The 23,725-nt window shown below is 51.6% G+C and overlaps 2 pseudogenes; both read left to right on the top strand.

The window, feature by feature from the left end:
• Nucleotides 1-270: 270 nt before the first annotated feature.
• On the top strand, nt 271-7,567 carry LOC129650804 (primary amine oxidase, lung isozyme-like; annotated as a pseudogene).
• An 8,576-nt stretch (nt 7,568-16,143) lies between these two features.
• Nucleotides 16,144-20,093, top strand: LOC129650803 (primary amine oxidase, liver isozyme-like; annotated as a pseudogene).
• Nucleotides 20,094-23,725: the final 3,632 nt, after the last annotated feature.

Below are 23,725 nucleotides of genomic sequence, written 5' to 3'. Positions count from 1 at the left end.
TATGGTGTGTGATATGATGATTGTGAAGCCTAGGTTGACACGAATTCAGAGGAAGCAATGTGACAGCAAGACGCTTCTAGAGAAGGTGGGCAGAGGAGCACCTTCTGCTATATCAGTTCCTCCTTAAGGTCAGGCCAAAGCTCTCCCTCCCACTCCCTGATCATTACTGCCTCTCCTCTTGGAAGGAAATCATGACCAACCTAGATAGCATATTAAAAAGCAGAGACATTACTTTGGCAACAAAGGTCCATCTAGTCCAGGCTATGGTTTTTCCAGTAGTCATGTATGGATATGAGAGTTGGACTGTGAAGAAGGCTGAGTGCAGAAGAATTGGTGCTTTTGAACCAAGGTGTTGGAGAAGACACTTGAGAGTTCCTTGGACTGCAAGGAGATCCAACCAGTCCATTCTAAAGGAGATCAGTCCTGGGTGTTCTTTGGAAGGACTGATGCTAAAGCTGAAACTCCAGTACTTTGGCCACCTCATGCAAAGAGTTGACTCACTGGAAAAGACTCTGATGCTGGAAGGGATTGGGGGCAGGAGGAGAAGGGGACAACAGAGGATGAGATGGCTGGATGTCATCACCGACTCGATGGACATGCGTTTGGGTGAACTCTGGGAGCTGGTGATGGACAAGGAGGCCTGGTGTGCTGCAATTCATGGGGTCGCAAAGAGTCGGACACCACTGAGCAACTGAACTGAACTGAACTGAGGAGACCTGGGGATCCCCACCAGAGTGGACATTCTTGATCTGTGATTGGTAACACTGGTCGGGACAAAAAGTGTTCCTCTTGACAATGTGTTCTAAGCTGGGAGGAAACACCATCACTTATCCAAGGATCCAGAATGAAGTTCCTGGGCTGGAAAGGCTTGCCATGGGGCCAGGGCCGGGTTTGACCTCAGATTCTGTCCACCCGTTTATTACAAAGTCTACATGAACTATTTCAAACTGAGACAGGCTAGGGCCAGAGACCCTGTACTGGAATGCTTACACTTGGCACCTGGACAGATATCTCCTTGAAAACAGAATACAAACAACCTGTAACAGACTAAAAATATCTGCAAGCACTGGGCAGTCCGGGCAGTTATGAACAATGAGACACAAAAAACACAGAAATGTATTGCTGCTTCTGAGGTGAAAGGAGAAGAGCAGGGTTGGGCATGACCCCTGCACACAGCACCACCAAAGGGGTGGGCAGACCACCTAAGCCAGCCCTCAGTCCGCTCCATGGATGTGTCCCCACTCTTACTCCACTGGAGGAACCAGGCCACAGAGGGCAAGCAAGGAAACCTGTGTTTTGTTCTTGCTCCTTCCTGCTGCAGCTTGAGTACCAGTTAACTCTCATTTGATTTACTTCACCGGCCTCTTTATCAATTCAATTGATGTAAGAGTCCGAGGCCCCAGGTTGGTCACAAAATGACCCGTGTGTGGAATTTCCATATCAAAATAGAGCTGGTTGCAGAAGCGGCTGGTATCTGGAGAACCTGACCTTTCTGAGGTTGATTTCCCTGGTTTCACATGTACCCAGACTTCTGTCTTTCTGCCATGCCTACTTTGCTTAAGACCCACACACTGCACAAGCCCTCCTGACCTGATCTCTTCTGCTGTCCCACCAACTCCTGTCTCCACCTCACACCCAATGCGCTGACCTTGGCCATTTCCTGCCCTTGTCAAGTGCTTCAAGTACTGATTCTTCAGTTTCTTTGCGCCTTCTGGTCCTTTTGGCTGGGATGTACTGTCTGTTCTCCTCCAGAAAACATACTCTGTCTGCAATGTCAACTAAGGTGACTTCTGGGGAAAGTGGTGTTGAACATGTCCAGGTTGGAAAGGACTTTCCCCCAGTTCACCAGGGAAGCATGTCCCACCTCTGGAACCTCAGTCTCTCCTGGTTCCCACAGTACTTGGCTGTACAGAAGATGGTGTCTCCCCTGCATCACCTGCCTAAAAATGGAGATGACTTTGTTCTCTGCCTCTGCAGCATTATGGAAAAGGGTTTCCTGGGGATGAAGGTTGTGGACAGCGAGGTTAAATTCACAGCCAGGGTATTATGCACCCTGACATCTGGTGTGGTCCATCAGTTCTGCTCAAGGGGTGGGGGGGTCTCTGTAAGCTGCAACTTCCCACCCCCTCCAGCTTCAGAATGGATTCACTCCCCTCAGGCTCTCCTCTAGTGACTCCGGGAGCTCAGGATCTCCAAGACGTTGACCTGGCTCAGCTCTTCAGCCCCCTAGCTCCCTACAGGTGATTCGTGTTCTCAGCATGAATCTCCAGGCTCCTATGCATGCCATTAGGGTTCTGGTTGCTGCATGGGAGCCCTCATCAGAGGGCTTCATGGACTAGAGGAAGGAAGATGGAATCTGGCTGGATGGCTAAACACAGGAGAGTTTTGCTTGCAGCCATGTAGCAAGGAGCAAGGTTCCATCGAGAGAGTGGAAAAAGAGCCCCGGGACACATCACTTCTACCACTTCTTCCCTCCAGCTGTGTCTCGCACACCCATCCCTCCCCCATTTTGTTCCCCAACAGGGAAGCTGAGTGTTTGATTTGAAACAGGAGGACAGAGGCTGACACGGGCCACTTAAAATTAGGTTATAACCTCAGCTGCATCTTCTGAGCCTGGCCTGATCACTGCCCCGCCCCAGCCTCCAACCACTGCCAACCCTCTCTCCTTGGCTGTTTGTCCTTAGTGTACATATAACGCGTTGACCCGAGCACAAGTCAAAGACAGGAACCTACAGACACCGAAGGAGGCACTGTGCACCCAGTTCTGTCGGTCTGTCCATCATGCGTGCTGCACTCCAAATCAAGAGCCTGAAGACAGCCAGAGCTTTAGTGATGTTCATCTTCATTTTTCTGTCCTTGTGGGCTCTTCTGGTGATGTGCAGGGAGGAATGTGGTACTGGGAGTGAGGAGGGCATTGGGAAGCAATGTCATCCCAGTCTGCCTCCCTGCTGCCCCTCCAAATCCCCCAGTGTCCAGCCCTGGACACACCCTGAACAAAGCCAGCTGTTGGCAGACCTGAGTCGAGAAGAGCTGATGACTGTGATGAGCTTCCTGACCCAGAAGCTGGGTCCAGGCCTGGTGGATGCACACCAGGCCCAAACCTCAGACAACTGTGTCTTCTTGGTAGAGCTACAGCTGCCCCCCAAGGCTGCAGCCCTGGCCCACCTGGACAGGGGGAGCCCCCCACCTGCCCGGGAGGCACTGGCCATCGTCTTCTTTGGCGGACAACCCCAGCCAATGTGACTGAGCTGGTGGTGGGGCCTCTGCCCCAGCCCTCCTACATGCGGGATGTGACCGTGGAGCGTCATGGGGGCCCCCTGCCACATTACCAACGTCCCTTTCTTACCCGAGAGTACCTGGACATAGACCAGTTGATCTTCGACAGAGAGCTGCCCCAAGCTGCTGGTGCCCTCCACCACTGCTGCTCCTACAAACAAGGAGGAAGGAACCTGGTCATCTTGACTGCAGCTCCCCGCAGCATCCAGTCAGGGCCACATGGTTTGGCCTCTACTACAACATTTCAGGATCTGGGATCTACCTGCACCCTGTGGGGTTGGAGCTGCTGGTAGATCACAAGGCTCTGGACCCAGTGGACCAGTGGACCATCCAGAAGGTGTTCATTCAGGGCCGCTACTATAAGAGTCTGGCCCAGCTGGAGGAGCAGTTTGAGGCTGGCCAGGTGAATGTGGTGGTGATCCCAGACAATGGTACAGTGGGTCCTTGTCCCTGAAGTCCCAGGTGCCTCCGGGTCCAGCTCCCCTTCTACAGTTCCATCCTCAGGGTGCCCGCTTCAGAGTCCAGGGCAGTCAGGTGACCTCCTCATTGTGGACTTTCTCCTTTGGCCATGGAGCTTTCAGTGGTCCTAGGATCTCTTACATTCAATTCCAGGGAGAACGGCTGGCTTATGAGATCAGCCTTCAAGAGGTCCTGGTGTCTATGGTGGGAATACCTCAGTCGCAATGGTGAATGGCTACATGGATCGAGGCTTTGGTATGGGCAAGTTTGCCACGCCGCTGACCCGTGGCGTCGACTGCCCCTATCTGGCCACCTATGTGGACTGGCACTTTCTTCTGGAGTCCCAAGCCCCCAGGACCCTACACAATGCCTTTTGTGTTTGAGCAGAACAAGGGCCTGCCCCTGAGGTGACACCACTCAGATGTGTTTTCTCACTATTTTGGGGGTCTTGTGGAGACTGTGCTGGTCTTCAGATCTGTGTTGACCTTGTTCAACTATGACTATGTTTGGGATGTGATCTTTCACCCCAGTGGGGCCATTCAAGTCAAATTCCATGCCATGGGCTTCATCAGCTCAGTGTTCCACTTTGGTGCTGCCAGAAGATATGGAAACCAGGTTCGGGAGAACACACTGGGCACCGTCCACACCCACAGTGCCCACCACAAGGTGGATTTGGATGTGGGAGGTAAGACACCCTGGGGGAGGCAAGGATTGCAGTAGAGGGCCTGAAAGATTGGGGACATCTTTGGGTGAGAGGTGGGAAGCAAGGGACACACTCAGTCTGGCCTTGTCTTTGGCTCCTACTCTGAAACCAGGAGCAGGCAGGCTCCAGAGGGGGCAGGGCAGCTGCCTGACCAGCTCTTGCTCCTCCCTTCTCCTCCGAGAGGGGAAACCTGAGGTCCATGGGCTCAGGTCCCTTCCATGATGATCAGGAAGCAGGACAGGGACGGTGACCATGGACCCCTGACCAGAGCATCTCTAGGTACCAGCTGGCCATGACCCAGAGGAAGGAGACAGAGCCCAGCAGCTCCAGCATCTTCAATCAGAATGACCCCTGGACTCCCACCGTGGACTTTACTGACTTCATCAACAATGAGACCATTGCTGGAAAGGTCAGCTGACTGTGGGAGATGAGGGAGTTGTGGGGGACACAGAGATCAGCCCCACCTTCCCTTGGTGGGGGGCCTGAAAGCCCGTGATCACCTGAAGGGCTGAGCTGACTCCTGCTTCTGTGCTTTTGTGGATTTGGTCCTTACCTGTGGAGGGAAACTTCCTAAGCTGGGAGTTCATCTGCAGACCCTGGCTGAGGCTCCAGCCTTTTTTCATGAGGCAGCAGCAGTTTCTGTCTCAGCTCTGTGGACTGAGTCCTTTAAGGGCCCCAGGATTGAGAAGGGCTGGAATGACCAGGGAAGACCACATCTCTTATATCTAAAACTTCTCTGCTTCTGTCTTCACCACTACAGGATTAATTTATTTTTATTTTTTTAATTTATTTTATTTTAGATTTTATTTTAGTATTTTTTAATTTATTTTAATTGGAGGCTAATTACAATATTGTAGTGGTTTTGCCATACATTGATATGGATCAGCCATCGGTGTACATGTGTTTCCCATCCTGAACCCCCCTACCAGCTCCCTCCCCAGCCCATCCCTCTGGGTCATCCCAGTGCACCAGCCCTGAGCACCCTGTCTCATGCATTGAACCTGGACTGGTGATCTGTTTCACATATGATAATATACATGTTTCAGTGCTATTCTCTCAAATCATCCCACCTTCGCCTTCTCCCACAGAGTCCAAAAGACTGTTCTTTACATCTGTGTCTCTTTTGCTGTCTTGTATACAGGGTTATTGTTACCATCATTCTAAATTCCATATATATTTGTTAGTACACTGTATTGGTGTTTTTCTTTCTGGCTTACTTCACTCTGTATAATAGGCTCCAGTTTCATCCACCTCATTAGAACTGATTCAAATGTATTCTTTTTAATAGCTGAGTAATATTCCATTGTGTATATGTACCACAGCTTTCTTTTCCACTCATCTGCCGATGGACATCTAGGTTGCTTCTGTGTCCTGGCTATTTAAACAGTGCTGCGATTAACATTGGGGTACACGTGTCTCTTTCAATTCTGATTTCCTAGGTGTGTATGCTCAGTAATGGGATTGCTGGGTCATATGGCAGTTCTATTTCTAGTTTTTTAAGGAATCTCCACACTGTTCTCCATAGTGGCTGTACTAGTTTGCATTCCCACCAACAGTGTAAGAGGGTTCCCTTTTCTCCACACCCCCTCCAGTATTTATTGTTAGTAGACTTTTGGATCAGAGAAGGCAATGGCACCCCACTCCAGTACTCTTGCCTGGAGAATCCCATGGATGGAGGAGCCTGGTAGGCTGCAGTCCATGGGGTCGCTAAGAGTCGGACACGACTGAGCGACTTCACTTTCACTTTTCACTTTCATTCATTGGAGAAGGAAATGGCAACCCACTCCAGTGTTCTTGCCTGGAGAATCCCGGGGACCGGGGAGCCTGGTAGGCTACCGTCTATGGGGTCACACAGAGTCGGACACGACTGAAGTGACTTAGCATAGCATAGCATAGACTTTTGGATAGCAGCTATTCTGATTGGTGTGAGATGGTATAAAGGATTAATTTCTAAATGTCAGCCTTTTCTGTCACCCACAACATGATCTTCCCTCCTCCATTCACCTCCTCTCAGTTACAGTTTGGGAACTATCGCAGAGTCAGGAGAGGTGTTGAAGTAGCCTGTGGGTGTCATCATTTCTCTTGGGATGGGTAGGCTGATGGCGATGTAATGGGAAATGTCAGAGATGGCAGTTGCAGGCTGGGATAGTGGAGGCTGGTGTTGCTCCTAATGTGAAGTTCATCCTTTATGCTGTGACTTCTGGGCTACTATGAAAATGTGTCTAAAACTTAAAACCCTCTTGAGTGATGGTGAGCTCCCAAAGTGAATCCTGTGGGAGGCAGAGGTGTCCTTAGCAGCGCCATGCCTCATGACCCTCTTTCTTGCCCCACTAGGACTTGGTGGCCTGGGTGACAGCTGGTTTCCTGCACATCCCACATGCAGAGGACATTCCCAACACGGTGACAGTGGGGAACAGTGTGGGCTACTTTCTGCGACCCTACAACTTCTTTGACGAGGACCCTTCCATCAATTCTGCTGACTCCATCTACTGCTGAGAAGACCAGGATGCTGGGTCCTGTGAGGTCAACTCCCTGACTTGCCTGCCCCAGGTTGCTGCCCGTGCCCCTGGCCTCCCTGCCTTCTCCCATGGGGACTTCTCCTCCTAGGTGTTCCTTGGAATGGGGAATATGGCTGGGGCCCCAGGGCCAGGGAATGTGGGGGAGAAGAAGGGCTGGGAGCTGGGGAGTCTGTGCCCTCTTCTCTCTTTTCACCCTCCAGGGTCCTTTCTCTCCCTTGCTTCCCTCCCTGCTGGGAGTATCCTGAGCCTGTGCTGCAAGAGACAGGGCTGTCTCAGCCCTGTGGACCCCAACCTGCTGGGTTCCTGTCGCAGAGAGGAGAGGAATGGCCAGTGAGGAGCCTGGAATGATTATTAAACGCTTCCAATCGCTTCCTGGTTTTTATGTGTTTTGCTTTTTTATCCTTTTGTTTTTGGTTTTCTGTGCTCTCATAGCTTTTTAGGCCATGCCAAGGTCTCTCCTGAGACTCCCCAGTCCTCAGGTGGGAGAGGAGGATGCGGGCTTTCTAAGGGGATGGCCGCCGACAGGATTCCTGCCAGGACTGTGAATCCAGGAGTCCAGTTGGAAGGGGCTCTTTGGCCCTTGTTTCCTCTCATCCTGGTCCTCCTTCTTCTCTTCCTTCTTGCCTTGCCTTCTCCTGTTCTTACCTGTTCTTCTATCTTGGTATTTACCTCCTGGCCCTCAGCGGATATTCCTCAGCTCTCATTTTTCTTTTTTTTTAATCTAACACCTGGGATTTTAAGTTTTATTCAACTTTAATTAAACAGCCAAATATGCTGGAGGGTATTGTACTGAACACAGGGGTTAGTGGTGGACTCCAGAGGAGAAATCACTCCAGGGTGAGACTGGTTGGCCTTGCCCACAGTTGGCTCTAACAGCTGTCTTCTCCCCCGACAATGCACGCACACACACACACACACACACACCCTGACAGACATACACACACTCACAGTGAGCCTTTTCCGGGGGGAGGAACTCTCCTTGGATCTACTCCCACCCAGCCTGCTCTTGAAGGGGTGGGGGAAGCAGAGGGCATCACCACAGACCCAGTGGAGAGGGTAACTGCTGCTGCTAAGTCACTTCAGTCGTGTCCAACTCTGTGTGACCCCATAGACGGCAGCCCACCAGGCTCCCCTGTCCCTGGGATTCTCCAGGCAAGAACAGTGGAGTGGGTTGCCATTTCCTTCTCCATTGCATGAAAGTGAAAAGTGAAAGTGAAGTCACTCAGTCGTGTCGGACTCTTAGCGACCCCATGGACTGCAGCCCACCGGGCTCCTCCATCCATGGGATTTTCCAGGCAAGAGTACTGGAGTGGGGTGCCATTGCCTTCTCTATCAGCTCTCATTTTTCAACTCTGGTCTCCTCTCCTGACTCTAGGCCTGTGAAAGTCTGAAAATGCAAGGGACATCTAGCTGAGAGGACAGTCCCCATCTGTGTCCAGTGTCTGAAGGCTGCCCCTTCCCCAGTCCTGGGGCAATGTGTTTGTATGCCCTGTCTTGCATCCTCTTGCAGGAGTGGTCATGGAGACAGCAGCAGCTCTAGGGAGCACTTGAGGTGGCTTTGTGGGCGCAGCGGTAATGAGGAGTGGTCATTTGTGCCAGGTCTCTGTGTGACCTGTGGCCTCTGCACACTGCAGGAGCCAGTGGGGGAGGTTGGGTGGGCACCTAGGGAGCGAGGCAAGAAGACCTGTCACGGGGCCAGGGGTTGTCCAATCACGTGTGATCATGCAAAGGAGCCAGGGCGTCTGGGGGTGGAGCCTCCCCCACAGGCTGTCCCTCTGGAGATGTGGATGGAATAGGTCTGGATCCAGGGTCTCTCTACAAGTATCCAGAGATTGGAAATAGTAGAACTGTCTTTCCTAGAAGATTCATTAAATAAATTCGAATACAGTTTTACAAAGCAATATTACATAGCTATAAAACCAATCATATTTCTTTCTAGAAACCAATCTTCTAAAGAGCAAGGCAAGGTACAGAAGTGTGTATAGGGCATCACCTTTTGTGTTTTAAAGGAAAGATCATATAAATACATATTTTCATATCTTATAGATGCATATTCAGAAGACATGGGTAACAAGGGTTGCCTCTGGAGGGCATCCAGGTGGAAGGGACTCAGGAGGGGGGACTTAGTATAAACCCTTTTAAAAGCTTTGAACCATATGACTGTATTATCTATTCACTTATTATTATTCAAATAATAAATGGTCCCATACAAGACCTGACCAAAATCATTGCAGATGGTGACTGCAGCCATGAAATTAAAAGATGCTTACTCCTTGGAAGGAAAGTTATGACCAACCTAGATAGCATATTCAAAAGCAGAGACATTACTTTGCCAACAAAGGTTCGTCTAGTCAAGGCTATGGGTTTTCCAGTAGTCATGTATGGATGTGAGAGTTGGACTGTGAAGAAGGCTGAGACCCGAAGAATTGATGCTTTTGAACTGTGGTGTTGGAGAAGACTCTTTCGAGTCCCTTGGACTGCAAAGAGATCCAACCAGTCCATTCTGAAGGAGATCAGCCCTGGGATTTCTTTGGAAGGAATGATGCTAAAGCTGAAACTCCAGTACTTTGGCCACCTCATGCAAAGAGTGGACTCAATGGAAAAGACTCTGATGCTGGGAGGGATTGGGGGCAAGAGGAGAAGGGGACAACAAAGGATGAGATGGCTGGATGGCATCACTGACTCGATGGACGTGAGTCTGAGTGAACTCCGGGAGTTGGTGATGGACAGGGAGGCCTGGCGTGCTGCGGTTCATGGGGTCGCAAAGAGTCGGACACGACTGAGCGACTGATTTTATCTGATCATTCTTTAAACTATAAATAAGTTGTCTTTTCGGATAGGGTGGAATGGGAGAGGATAAACTGTGTTGAGAGATGAGCCCAGGGACTCAATTTTCTCAAATATTTGAGACTCAGAGAAATAGGTGTGGTCTCAGGTGACCCCATGCTCTGGTTTTTCCAGTAGTCATGTATGGATGTGAGAGATGGACTATAAAGAAAGCTGAGCGCCGAAGAATTGATGCTTTTGAACTGTGGTGTTGGAGAAGACTCTTGAGAGTCCCTTGGACTGCAAGGAGATCCAACCAGTCCATCCTAAAGGAGATCAGTCCTGGATGTTCATTGGAAGGACTGATGTTGAAGCTGGAACTCCAATACTTTGGCCACCTGATGTGAAGAGCTGACTCATTTGAAAAGACCCTGATGCTGGGAAAGATTGAGGGCAGGAGGAGAAGGGGACAACAGAGGATGAGATGGTTGGATGGCATCACCGACTCAATGGACACAGGTTTGGGTAAACCCCGGGAGTTGGTGATGGACAGAGAGGCCTGGCGTACTGCGGTTTATGGGTTCGTGAAGAGTCGGACATGACTGAGTGACTGAACTGAACTGAACTGACTGACTGACTGATGACCTCTGCCTCTTCTTGTCTGTTGGTCTCCAAGGGAAATGTTAAACTTCAGTCAGTCTCTCTATGACTGTCTATGGCTCACTCTCCCTGTCTGTCTCTCTTCAAGGAGGGGGAATGAGAAGCAATGGGAAGGGGTGGCTTCCACCTGCTGGAAGCCCAGGCAGGGCTGGGAGGTGAAGGACAGGAAACAGATTTTAGATGCTGTTCAGTTTCTGACCTGAGGGAGTCACATCCAGGGAGCTCACACACACAGAAGCTTTTGCTCCTTTCTGCATTGCTCCAAACCCAGGTTCCCTGCTGGGCCAACAGTAGATGGAGATGAATCACTGAGCTGCAGAGAAGCTAGGTTTCAAAGAACAGGGAGAAAGACCTCAGTCAGGAGAGAGCATGGCAGGTGGATGAATTTATAACACGACCCAAGGTGGAGGCCAGAGTGGCAGAGGACAGCGACTGAGGAGAAGGAGAGGTTAAAGACTGAGAAAGAGGAGAAAAATGAGTGTTGTGGTCACCATGGTTCTGATACTGACTTAATGCCTTTTCTGTCTCTGACCTGAGTCATTGAACTTCTCCATAATATTTTTATGCTATTGTTTCTACCTCCTCCTGCCCCCTTTTTATGGTCAGTTGCATGAGAGCCAGTGCTGGAGGCAAAGGAATAAAGGAATTTTTTCTTCTGGAATAAAGGAATGTGGTGTCAAACCCTCCCCTACCCGGGCAGAATAACTTGCAAGTCATTGCCTTGAAACCATGTCCAGACCAAGGCAGTGAGTGTTTACAAGTGGTGAGTGTGCGTGTGAGTGTGTCCGGATGGTCACTCACAGCTTTGATGTGGAACAGGGACTGTGGTTGTGTCTCTCTACAGCTGGTCTAGGGATGACACCCCTGTCCCAGGCCTCAGTGGACATGTAGACCGTGAGCTTTTCAGCCCACTGAGGTGAGAGGCCTGCAGGGTGGACCTCCAGCTGGCCACCCCACCCACTCTCTCATCAAAACCTGAAGCTGGCTGGATTCTTAGCCTCAGATTCAGTGTCAAGCCAAAGAAGGGAAGAGTAACGCAGGATGTCAGGTTCTGAAAGAACTCCTGTCCACAAGGGCACAAATTTTGGACTTGGGCCCATTGCCCTTGAGGAACTGAACTAGGGGACACCCAAGATGTCCTTACAGGAGGGCGATAACTGGGATTCCAGGAATGGAGACACAGGCAAACTGTGAGCAGCAGAAGCCGCGCCCTCCGGCCTTGGCTCTCGTCCTGCAGCCCCTAGGCAGGGCTCCCTCTGCAAGTGCAGGATAGGATTCCCACACGCGTTCGACAAAGACTTCCCCAGTGCCTCCTGCATGCCAGGCACCTTGGGAGGCACCAGGGTACATTATGGAGTAAGACACAAGGTCGCCCCCAGGGGTGACAGTCGCAAGTCAAGAATCAATTACATCAGGGACTTTTTCAGGGAGGTGGGAGGAGGAAAAAGCAGGGGCTCCTAACCTGGACTTAGGGACTGGAGAAGGCTTCCTGAGGCACGAGATGTCTAAGCTGATGGATAGAGCTGGCCATAGGAGAAGAAAGTGAGTAGTGACAAGTTTCCAGGAAGAGAGAACAACATGTTCAAAGGCCAGGAAGTGACAAGGTAACACTATCCAAGTCCCCAGGTTCACTGACGGTTGTGCGGGCTGAGAGCAGAGCCTGGAGGGACAAGCAGGGGCAGAGAAGGCAGGTGCTTGCAATCCATGGTTCCCCTAAGGGAAATGGGGAGCCGTGGAAGGATTCTAAGCAAGGGAGTGCCAGGGTGAGAGTTTCCTTTGCCCCTCCTGCAGTGGGGGCCCAGCATGTGAACCACTGGACCACCAGGGAAGTCCCAGAGCATCACTGTATTTAATGAACACTTAACACTTGGGAAAGTCAGTTGCTGATTAAAGTAAAATCCTTCCCCAAAATAGTTCCCTTGGTCCTTTGTGCAATGATGGGATAATTGCTTAGATGATCCTTGTAAACTTTATACAGAGCATGGTGGGATGGGAGAAAATTAAACCCCTAAGGAAAAAAAAGGTTTCTTGGCTCTCCCTGACAGTTTCTTTGACTGGATTTGACACTGAAAATGGGTTCATTATTTCTACAGACTCTTTACCTGGTTTAAGGGAAACCAACCCCTACTGGCCCCCTCAGAAGGGGGTCCTCTTGCTAAGTCGAGTCTAGCACACTGCCTCTCCTGGGGACTGTCTTCCCTGGGTCTGTTCCTTCCAGGCACCATCCTCCAAGGAGAGCTCTCCCTTTCCAGGGTCAGCTTCCCTTCCCCCTGAGTCCCTCCTCATCCCATTCCCCTCGCTCTGGTGATGCAGAAGCCACAGGCCCTTCCAGCTGCTACTTCTGGACCTCTGGGTGGCATTGGTCCCCTCTGACTAGTCCCTACGGAAAACTCTTGCCTGTTGTGACCTCCTCACATTCTGACCCCTCCGAGGGCATGCTGGCTGCTTCTCTGGCTCCTGTGCTGGCTCCTTTGCTTCTGCTCTGCCAACCAGCCCGCTCAGCCCCACACCTGGGCGTTTTCTGGCCTTTGTCCCGGCCCTCCTCTCTCCGCTCTGTACAGTCCTCCCTGGGTGATCGCAGCCTCTCCAATCTTTAATGATTACTACTTGTTGTTCAACCTAAATCTCAATTTCCAGCGTAGAAGCTGTTCTCCCATCCCTGGAAACCCATAGAGACAATGGTCCTTTTTCTGGGCATCTGTGCTGGGGCTTCCTAGGAGCACCTCAACCTCAAACTTATTGGTTTCCCCCTTAACATTGCTGTTCTTCTTGTAGGTCCTTCTGATGAGAAAAGCCCCTCACCAACTCAAGTCACTCGTTAGAGGAAATTCCTTGGTGATCCAGAGGTTAGAGCTCCTCCCTTCCACTGCAGCAGTCACGGGGTCCAGCATGGTTGGGGAATTAGGATCCTACAACGTGCACTGTGGGATTAAAAAGAAAAGAGTCCATAAATTACCAAGTCACTGAATGGAAACTTTGTCTTTGTGTCACCTAAGTCACTGTGCTCCTTCCCACATACCCACCCAACCAATCAGACACTGAGTCCTGTCAACTCTACCCACCACATTGCTCAGACCCTCCCTTCCTCTTGTCCTCTAGGTCACTGGCTTCAGTCTGGCCCTTTGCCTCCCATCTGGTGTCATGGTCTCTGTACCAAACCAAGCCCTGCTTGGAACCACAGTCAGAGCCGTGTCCCCAGATTGCAGATCAGAGGGAGTGCAGTGACCTGCGTATCCTTCCACTGCTGGACTGGGCCTCCGAGCAGAAGCTCAGCTCAGGCCTGCCTCCTGGGACCCAGATCTGGGAGCTGGAGATGGGCTCTGGGTCCCAGGAATTAACTCAACTTGAGCATATTCACAGAGGCTGGGGCAAACTTTGTCCAAAGGGAAATAAGACCTAGTGAGGGGAACAGGACGTGTGGTCCTGTCTCCTGAGTAATTCTCCAAATGAGATTCCTTTTTTGGTTTAGGCTGGCTGACACGATGATTGCGATGCCTACAATGAAAGGACATCAGAGGAAGCGATGTGTCAGCAGGACACTTAGAGGAGGTGGGCAGGGGGCACCTTCTTCTATATCAGTTCCTCCAGCAGGTCAGGCAGAATCTCTCCCTCCCGCTCCCTGAGCATTACCCACCTTCCCTAGGAGACCTAGGATACCCCAGCAGAGTGGCTGTTCTTGACCTGTGCTTGGTCACACTGGTTGGGACTACTTTTACCAAGCACAGGGAAAGCATTATCCATCCTCTTGATGATGTGTTCTTACCCAGGAGAAGAGGCCATCACTTACAACAGGATCCAGAATGAAGTTCTTGGCCTGGAGAGGCTGGCCTTGTGGCCAGGGATGGATATGCCCTTAGATTCTGCTCCTCTTAGTACAAAGTCCGCATGAACCGTTTCGATTTCAGAGACTGGGGCTGAAGACCCTTGACTGGGGTGCTTGCACTGGCGCATGGACAAATGTCTCCTCAAGCAGCAGAATACAGGGAAACTGTAAGGCGTTAAACATACCGGCATGGACCAGCAGTTGGGGCGATCATGAACCATAAGATACAAGGAGAGCACAGGTGTACTGCCACTTCTGAGCTGCCAAAAGCAAAAGCAGTGTATTGGGCACTCTCTCTGCATACAGGACCACGAGCAGTTGGGCAGACCACCTAAGCCAGCCCTGGGGCCCACTCTGCGGATCTGCCCCCACTCTTACTCCACTGAAGGAACCAGTCCACAGAGGGCAAGCAGGGAACCTGTGTTTTGTTCTTGCGCCTTCCTGCAGCAGCTTGAGTACCAGTAAGGCCCTGCCTCAATTCCTCCTCTGGCCTCTTATCAATTCTACTGATGGAAGTGTCCTAGGACGCAGCTTGGTAACAAAATGACCTGTATGTGGAATTTGCTTATCAAAATAGAGCTGGTTGCAGAAGCAGCTGGTATCTGGAGAACCTGATCTTTGTGGGGTTGATTTCCCTGGTTTCACATGTTCCCAGATTTCTGTCTTTCTGCAATGCCTACTTTTCTTAAGACCCACATACTGCACAAGGCTTCCTGACCTGATCTCTTTTGCTGTCCCACCGACTCCTGTCTCCACCTCACACCCAATACGCTGACCTTGGCCATTTCTGACCCATGCCCAGGCTGTTTCAAGTTCTGTACCTTTGCCCGTTCTGATCCTTTTGGCTGGAATGTACTGTCCATTCTCCTCCAGGCAAACTACAAGGTCATCTAAGGTGCCTTTCGGGGGAAGTGGTCTTGGAGGTGTGCAGGTTGGAAAGGATTCTCCCCCAGGTCACCAGGGAAGCATGTCCCATCTCTGGAACCCTCAGTTTCTCTGGTCCTGTCAGGACTGACTGCACAGAAGATGGTGTCTCCGGCACATCACCTGCCTGAGAATGGAGGTAGCTTTGCTTTCTTCCTCTGCAGTATTCTGGAAAAGGGTTTCCTGGGGATGAGGGTTGTGGACAGCGAGGTTAAGTCCACAGCCAGGGTTCCAGGCACCCTGACCTGTGATCGTCCATCAGTCCTGCTCCTGGGGTAAGGAGGGGGTCTTTCTTACACTGACTGCTCCCCCCACTGCCTGCTCCCCTCCAGTGACTCAGGGAGCTCAGGGCCTCCACGATGTGGAACTGGCTCAGCCCTCAGTTCCCCAGCTCCCTATAGGTGCTTTGTGTTCTCAGCATGACTCTGCAGGCTCCTGTGAGTGCCTGTAGGATTCTGGTGATGGGGGAGCAGAGGACATGATGAGGGCTTCCCAGTCTAGAGCAAGGAAGGAGCGAATCCTGCTGGAGGGTTGTGCTCAGGTGTGTTTTGCTTACAGCCAGGTAGCCAGGAGAAAGTTTGGGCCTGGAGCAGGAAGGAAGAGCCCAAGGACAGTCCCTTTCTGTCCCTGTCACATCTTTCTCTTCTGTCTCCAGCTGTGTACTCAAGCCCAGCCCTCCCCCACTTTGTGCCCCAACCTTGAACCTGAGTGTTTGATTTGGAACAAAAAGACAGAGGCTGACATTGGCCACTTAAAATTCAGATTCCTACCTTAGCCCCATTTCCCTAACTGAGTTAACCACTGCCCCCATCCCACCCTCCACTCCCTGCCAACCCTCTGCCCTTGGCTGCTTGTCTTGAATGTACCCTTCATGCCATCGCCCAGAAGACCCACCCAGAGCCAGGAACTTCGAGACACTAAGGAGGCATCGTTCACCCAGTTCTGTCTGTCCATGTGTCTATCTTGCATGCTGCGTTCTGATTCAAGAGCCTGAAGAGTCAGGAGTTTTAGCGATGTTCATCTTCATTTTTCTGTCCTTGTGGACTCTTCTGGTGATGGGCAGGGATGAAGGTGGTTCTGGGAGTGAGGAGGGAGTTGGGAAGCAATGTCATCCCAGCCTGCCTCCCCGCTGCCCCTCCGCATCCCCCAGTGTCCAGCCCTGGGCACACCCTGACCACAGCCAGCTGTTTGCAGACCTGAGCCGAGAAGAGCTGATGGCTGTGATGTCTTTCATGACCTAGAATCTGGGGCCAGACCTGGTGGATGCAGCCCAGGCCCGACCCTCAGACAACTGTGTCTTCTCAGTAGAGCTGCAGCTGCCCCCCAAGGCTGCAGCCCTGGCCCACCTGGACAGGGGGAGCCCCCCACCTGCCCGGGAGGCACTGGCCATCGTCTTCTTTGGCGGACAACCCCAGCCCAATGTGACTGAGCTGGTGGTGGGGCCGCTGCCCCAGCCCTCCTACATGCAGGATGTGACCGTGGAGCGTCATGGCGGCCCCCTGCCGTATCACCGACGCCCCGTGCTTCTCCGAGAGTACCTGGACATAGACCAGATGATCTTCAACAGAGAGCTGCCCCAGGCTGCTGGTGCCCTGCACCACTGCTGCTCCTGTGACCAACGAGGATAGAAACTGTTGACCATGAACTCAGCTCCCCATGGTGTGCAGTCATGGGACAGGGCCACCTGGTTTGGCCTCTACTATAACATCACAAAAGGTGGCTATTACCTGCACCTTGTGTGGCTGGCGCTGCACGTAGACCACAAGGCTCTGGACCCTGCCAGGTGGACCACCCAGAAGGTGTTCTTTCAAGGTCACTACTATGAGAGTCTGACCCAGCTGGAGGAGCAGTTTGAGACTGGCCGGGTGAATGTGGTGGTGATCCCAGACAATGGCACAGGTGGGTCCTGGTCCTTGAAGTCCCAGGTGCCCCTGGGTCCAACTCCCCCTCTGCAGTTCCATCCTCAGGGCCCCCACTTCAGTGTCCAGGGCAGTCAAGTGTCCTCCTCATTGTGGACTTTCTCCTTTGGCTTCAGACCTTTCAGTGGTCCTAGGATTTTGACATTCGATTACAAAGAGAATGACTGGCTTATGAGATCAGCCTTCAAGTGGCCAGCACTGTTTATGGTGTGGGAATACCCAACAGCAATGCTCACTCACCCTATGAATAGTGGCATTGGCATGGGTTACTTCCCCACACTCCATTCCTGTAGAGTGCCCCTACTGGGCCACCTACATGGACTGTCACTTCCTTGTGGAGTCCCAAGCCCCCAAGACACTACATGATGCCTTTTGTGTGTTTGAGCAGAACAAGGGCCTGCCCCTGAGGTGACACCACTCAGATTTTCTTTCCCACTATTTTGGGGGCGTTGCGCAGGCAGTGCTGGTCTTCAGGTCTGTGTCCACGATGCTCAACTCTGACTATGTGTGGGATATGGTCTTCTACCCCAATGGGGCCATAGAAGTCAAACTGCATGCCACGGGCTACATCAGCTCAGCGTTCCTCTTTGGTGCTGCCCGAAGATACGGAAACCAGGTTGGGGAACACACGCTGGGCCCCGTCCACACCCACAGTGCCCACTACAAGGTGGATCTGGACGTGGGAGGTAAGACACCCTAGGGGAGGCAACGATTCCAGTAGAGGGGGCAGAAAGATTGGGGGCATCTTTGGGTGAGAGGGTAGAGAAGCAGGGGACACACTCAGACTGGTCTTCTCTTTGGCCCCCACTCTGAAGCCAGGTGCAGGCAGAGTCCAGAGGCAGCAGGGCAGCTGCCTGACCAGGCCTCCCTCCGCCCCTCCCCCTCTGCAGCCCCCCTGCCCCCAAAACTGGAGAACTGTGTCTGGGCTGAGGACATGGCTTTTGTCCCCATGATGGTACCCTGGAGCCCTGAGCACCAGATGCTAAGGCTGCAGGTGACCCAGAAGCAGCTGGAGACTGAGGAACAGGCTGCCTTCCCCCTGGGAGGGGCCTCCCCTCGCTACCTGTACCTGGCCAGCAAGCAGAGCAACAAGTGGGGGCACCCTCACAGCTATCGCATGTGGGATGTGGGATGTGACCCACATGTGGGATGAGACAGTCAGCTTTGCAGGGGGGCTGATGCCCCAGAACAGCTCCACGGAGAGAGCGGTCGTCTGGGGAAGGTGGGTGGTGAATATTGTTGGAGGTGGGTGGATGAGATGAGAACAGCATGTTGGGAGGGGCAATTGGGAACCCAATTCTACACAAGGTGTAGAATTCTACACAAGGTTAGGTAAGAAAACAAAACATTTCCTGGTTATCAAAAGGCCTACAGTAGACACATGGTCCCCTTGGAAGGCTAAAGCCCAGGCAGATAAGTCTTTCCTGTTTTCCTAATGCTGTGCCCCAAAGGGATCAACAGGAGAAGGACATAATAAGATGTTGGGCTCAGGTCAAAAAACAAAGAAAAAGAAAGAGATCACCCAAGTACTGTATCTTTAAAAAAAAAAAGGTGTTGGACCACCCACTAGGTGGGATGTGGGATGTGCAGGATAATGGCTGTACACTAGGGTGACATCACAGTGACGGTGTGGATGAGCTGGGAAGCTGAGGTCCATGGGCTCAGCTCCCTTCTATGATGATCAGGCAGCAGGACAGAGACAGTGACCATGGACCCCTGACCAGAGCATCTCTAGGTACCAGCTGGCCGTGACCCAGAGGAAGGAGACAGAGCCCAGCAGCTCCAGCATCTTCAATCAGAATGACCCCTGGACTCCCACTGTGGACTTTGCTGACTTCATCAAGAATGAGACCATTGCTGGAAAGGTCAGCTGACTGTGGGAGAAGAGGGAGGGGTGGGGGGGCATAGAGATCAGCCCCACCTTCCCTTAGCGGGGGGCCTGAAAACCCGTGATCAGCTGAAGGGCTGAGCTGACTCCTGCTTCTGTGCTTTTGTGGATCTGCTCACTATTTGTGAGGGGAAACTTCCTAAGCTGGAAGTTCATCTGCAGACCCTGGCTGAGGTACAGCCTCTCCTCGAGGCAGCAGCTCTCTCAGTCTCTGCCTGTGGACTGAGTCCTTTAAGGGCCCCAGGATTCAGAAGGGCTGGAATGACCAGGGAAGATCACATCTATTACACCTAAAACTTCTCCATTTCTGTCTTCAGCACTAAAGGATTAATTTCCAAATGTTGAACTTTTCTGCCACCCAAACCTGATCTAACCTCCTCCATTCTCCTTCCTTCAGTTACAGTTTGGGAACTCTCCCAGAGTCGGGGGAGGTGCTAAAGTAGCCTGTGGGTGTCATCATTTCTCTTAGGATGGGTCAGCTGATGGGGACGTGATGGGAAATGTCAGAGATGGCAGCTGCAGGCTGGGACATAGGAGGCTGGTGTCATTCCTAATATGAAGTTGATTCTTTATGCTTTGACTTGTGGGCTACTATGAAAAAACGTTTAAAGATTTAAAACCCTCTTGAGTGATGGTAGGCTCCCAAAGTGAATCCTCTGAGGCTGCAGAGGTGTCCTTAGCAGCGCAGGGTTTCATGACCCCCTTTCTTCCCCTACTAGGACTTGGTGGCCTGGGTGACAGCCGCTTTCCTGCACATCCCACATGCAGAGGACATTCCCAACACGGTGACAGTGGGGAACGGTGTGGGCTTCTTCCTGCAACCCTACAACTTCTTTGACCATGAGCCCTCATCAATTCTGACTCCATAAACTCCCAGGAAGTCCAGGATGCTGGGTCCTATGAGGTCAACTCCCTGGCTTGTCTGCCCAAGGCTCCTGCCTGTGCCCCTGATCTTTCTGCCTTCTCCCACGGGGGCTTTTCCAGAACTAGGTGTTCCCTGGGATGGGGAATGAGACTGGGGCTCCAGGGTCTGGGAGTGTGGGGAAAAGGGCCAGGAACTGTGGAGCCTGTGCCCTCTTCTCCCTCCTCACGTCCCGGGGTCCTCTCTCTCCTCCATCGTCCTCCCTTGCTTACCACCTCGCTGGGATCATCCTGAAGCTATGCTGCCTGAATCAGGGGCTTCTCAGCTCTGTGCACCCCAACTTGCTGGGTTCCTGTCGCAGAGGAGAGGAACAGTCACCGAGAGGTTGGAGTCATGGTTACACGTTTCTAGAAGACTCCTCGGTTTGGTGTTTTTCATTTTCTTTTCTTTTGTCTTTGCTTTCTGCTTTCCCCAAATGGTTTTAGGCCATGCCAGGTCTCTCCTGAGACTCCCCAGTCCTCACTTGAGAGGAGAGGGAGCGAGGTCTCTCTGGGACTGGTTGCCTAGAGGCCGTGGGCAGGGTTCCTGGCAGGCTTGTGAATCCAGGAGTCCAGCTGGAAGGGGCTCTTTGGCCCATGTCTCCTCTCATCCTGGTCCTCCTTCTCCCTCTTCTTTCTTGCCTCACCTTCTCCTGTTCTTACTTATTCTTATAATCTGGGATTTACATCCCAGCCCTGAGGAGATGTTTCTCAGCTCTCATTTTTCAACTCTGGTCTCCTCTCCTGACTCTAGGCCTGTGGAAGTCTGAAAATGCAAGGGATATCTAGCTTGAGAGGACAGTCCCCGTCTGTCTCCCTGTGTCCGGGAGCCGCCCCTTTCCCCAGTCCTGGGGCAGGGTATTTCCCCACAGTTCTTTCTGCCCGTTTGTATAGGCCTGTCTTGCGTCCTCTGGCAGAGGATGGTCATGGAGACAGCAGCAGCTCTAGTTAGCACTTGAGGTGGTTTGTGGGTGCAGTGGTAATGAGGAGTGGTCATTTTGTGCCAGGTGTGTGGTGTGACCAGGGTCCTCTGAACTTAGCAATAGCCAACATGAGAGACTGGGTGAGAGCCAAAGGTGAGAAGCGGAAAGACCAGTCACACCATGCCATGGGGCCAGGGGCGGACCAATCACGTGTGAGCATGCAAATGAGCCAGGGCCTCTGGGGGTGGAGCCTCCCCCACAGGCTGTCCCTACAGGATCCGGGGTCTCTCCACAAATGTCCCGAGATCGGACATAATAGAACTCTGCTTCCCTAGAACATTTGTTAAGTTCTACTATGGCTTGACAAAGAAATACTCCGCAGCTATAAAACTATATCTTTTTATAGAAATTACTCTTCTAAAGAGCAAGGCAATGCACAGAATTGTGTATGGGCACCTCCATTTGTGTTTCACCTTCGTTTGTGTTTTATGGGGGAGGATCATATAAATCCATATTTTCATATCTTATAGATGCATATTCAGAAGACACGGGTAACACTGGTTGCCTCTGTGAAGAGGAACAAGGAGGTAGGGACTTGGGAGGGAGGAGACTTGATACTACATATCCTTTTGTACATTTTGAATTTTGAACTATGTGACTGTATTACCTATTCATTTATTATTATTCAAATAATAAATGGGGCTAAATAAGTTCTGACTTCATTCTTTAAAGTAACTTGTCTTTTGGGAAGGGGTAGGGTGGGGGAGGGTACTCTGCCCAGGGACTCAATTTTTTCAAGTGTTTGAGACCCAGAGAAATGGGTGTGGCCTCTGTGCTTAGTCGCTCAATCATGGCCAGCTATTTGTGACCCCATGGCCTGTAGCCTACCAGGTTCCTCCATGGATGGACTTCTCGAGGTAAGAATACTGGAGTGTCTTGCCTTTTCTTTCTCCAGGGAATCTTCCTGACCTAGGGATAGAACCTGGGTCTCCTGCATTGCACAGAGGTGTGGCCTCTGGTGATCCCTCTGTCTCTTCTTGCCTGTATATCTCCAGGAAAAAATGTTAAATGTCAAGAAATCTCTTTTGCTGTCTCTTGCTCACTCTCCCTGTCTGCCTCACTTCAAAGAGGGGGAATGAGAGGCAATGGGGAGGGGTGACTTCCACCTGCTGGAAGCCCAGGCAGGGCTGGGCAGTGAGGGACAGGAAACAGATTTCACATGCTGTTCAGCTTCTGACCTGAGGGGGATCATATCCAGGGAGCACAGATGCTTCTGCTCCCTTCTATCCTGCTCCAAGCCCAGGTTCTCTTCTGAGTCAACAGTGGATGGAGGTGATCTGACCAGAAGCAAGCTTCCTAAGAACAGGGAGAAAGCCCTCAGTCAGGAGAGAGGGCCAGTGCTGGGTGGGTGAATTTATAACATCACCTGAAGTGAAAGTCAGAGTGACAGAGGAGAGAGACTGAGGGAATGAGGGGCTAAAGACTGAGACGGAGGAGAAAAATGGGTGCTGTAGCCTCTGTGGTTCTGATACTGCCTTGATGCCTCTTCTTTCTCTGACCTGCCATTGAACTTCTCCGTGACATGCTTATGTGTAGTCTCCACCTCCTCTTGGCTCCTTTTCTTATCAGTTGCACAATAGTCAGTGCTGGAGGCAAGAGGAAGAAAGAAATGCGGTGTCCACCCCTTCCCCAGCCTGGTTGAATAAGTCGCAAGTCATTGCCTTGACTCCCATGTCCAGACCAAGGCTGTGAGTGTTTGCAAGTGGAGTGTGCCTGTGAGTGTGTGGATGCCCGCTTACAGCTTTTTTTTAAAGTGTTGTTGTTGTTATTGTTGTTTTCTAATATTTTTCTTTCTTTCTTTCTTCGGCTGTGCTAGGTCTTAGTTGTGGCATGAAGGATCTTCAATCTTAGCTGTAGCATGTGGGATCTAGTTCCCCAACCAGGGATCCAACCAAGGGCCCCTGCACTGGGAGCAGGGGAATGTTACCCACTGGACCATCCGAGAAGTCCCAGAGCACTGCTATATTTAGGAACACTTACCACCTGGCAGGTTCAGTTACTGAATAAGGTAAAATCCCAGCCAAAAATCAGTAGTAGTTTGTGTGGTGATGAGATACTAATAATTGTGTAGAAGATCCTTGTATACTTTATACAATGCTTGGTGGGTTTAGAAAAAGGGGATACCCTTAACCAAATAAAAAAGGTGTATGAGGTCCTGCTGACAGCTTCTCTGATGAAACTCATCAGTGAGAATCGGCTACCCTTTCCAGTATTCTTGCCTGGAGAGTCCCAAGGACAGAGGAGCTTGGCAGACTACAGTCCATAGGGTCGCGAAGAGTCAGACACAACTGAATCAACATAGCACAGCACATATCAGTGAGAATGGGCTCGTTAATTCTACAGCCTGTTTCCTTGTTTTAAGGGGAAACCCACCCCTCCAGCTGCTCCCAAAAATGTTCTTTCTCATTTATCCAACCCTCTCCCTGAACTTTATATCTCTCCCTCTTGACTGGCTCTTGACTCACATCTCGTTAAGTCTCTGCCAGGACCCTGACTCTCCAGGACAGGGTCTTCCCTCAGCTTGTGCTTCTCAGATGCCTTCCTCCAAGGACAGCTCTCCTTTTCCCGCCTCCAGCTTCCCTTTCCCACCCAGTCCCTCCTTATCCCGCTCTTCCAAATGCTGATGCATAATCACAGTCTCTTCCAGCCGCCACTTTCTGGACTTCTGGGTGGCATTGGTCCTCTCTGATTAGTCCCTACTGAAAACTCTCGCCTGTCATGACCTCCTCCCATTCTGACCCCTCTTGGGGCATGCTGGCTGCTTCTCAGGCTCCTATGATGGCTCCTTTGCCTCTGCTGTGCCCACCAACCTGCTCAGCCCCACACATGGGCATCTTCTGGACTCTGGCCCTGCTCCTCCTCTCTCCCCTCTGAGGAGTCCTCTCTGGGTGGTCTCAGGCTTCCT

Source organism: Bubalus kerabau, chromosome 4 (genome assembly GCF_029407905.1).
Source record: "Bubalus kerabau isolate K-KA32 ecotype Philippines breed swamp buffalo chromosome 4, PCC_UOA_SB_1v2, whole genome shotgun sequence".
Taxonomy (NCBI): Eukaryota; Metazoa; Chordata; class Mammalia; order Artiodactyla; family Bovidae; genus Bubalus; species Bubalus kerabau.
Note: the sequence above shows the minus strand (reverse complement) of the source record. Positions and strands in the feature narration are given on the sequence as shown.